Here is a 699-nt window from a genome sequence, read left to right on the forward strand (position 1 = left end):
AATAAACGGCTGTACAGAAAATAGAGCGAGGAGTGAAGTGCTGCCTGCAAAGTTGGCCGCGGCCCGGCTGGCCGGAGCACTTTGTGCACCCTTCGCATTAATTTAAGCAAATTAATCATAATAATAATAACCACCCCAAGGAAGCATAGCGCTGCTTCGGGCTCTGACGGATTTTAGATGCAGTTGTGAAACAACGCCGGATTTTCGCCTCTTGCCGAGTGCTGCCTTTTTCCTTACTGCGTGGTGCTCTGCACGGGCACAGGGAGGGCAACGGGACGGCGCGGGGGTGCCGGCGGTACGGCGGTACGGGGGCCCGGGGCCGCCCGCGCGTCCCCCCGTCGCGTCCCCCCCGTCGCGCCCGCCCCCCTCCGCTATACCTGCGGGCCGCTCCCGCCCAATCAGCGACCCCGACGGCGCGGGGCGCGTGCCAATCAAGCGGAGCGCGACCAATGGGACGCCGGGCGGAGGGTCACGTGACGCGGCGGCCCGCGGCTCCCCATTGGCGCGGCTCGGCCTGGCCCCGGAGTTGGTTTATGTGCGAGGCGCGGGTGGGCGCCCCGTCAGTGCCCGACGGCGCCGAGCGGGAGCGGGGCCGCGCTGCGCCTCGCCCTGCTGCGCGTCGCCGCCCTGCCCGGCCCGGCCCGGCGGGGGCGGGCGCCTCGCCTCCAGGGGCGGCGGGTGGGCTAGGGGCTTTTTTTT

Source organism: Lagopus leucura, unplaced genomic scaffold (assembly GCF_019238085.1).
Source record: "Lagopus leucura isolate 7727_CA_CO unplaced genomic scaffold, USGS_WTPT01 Super-Scaffold_100016, whole genome shotgun sequence".
NCBI classification, from domain to species: domain Eukaryota; kingdom Metazoa; phylum Chordata; class Aves; order Galliformes; family Phasianidae; genus Lagopus; species Lagopus leucura.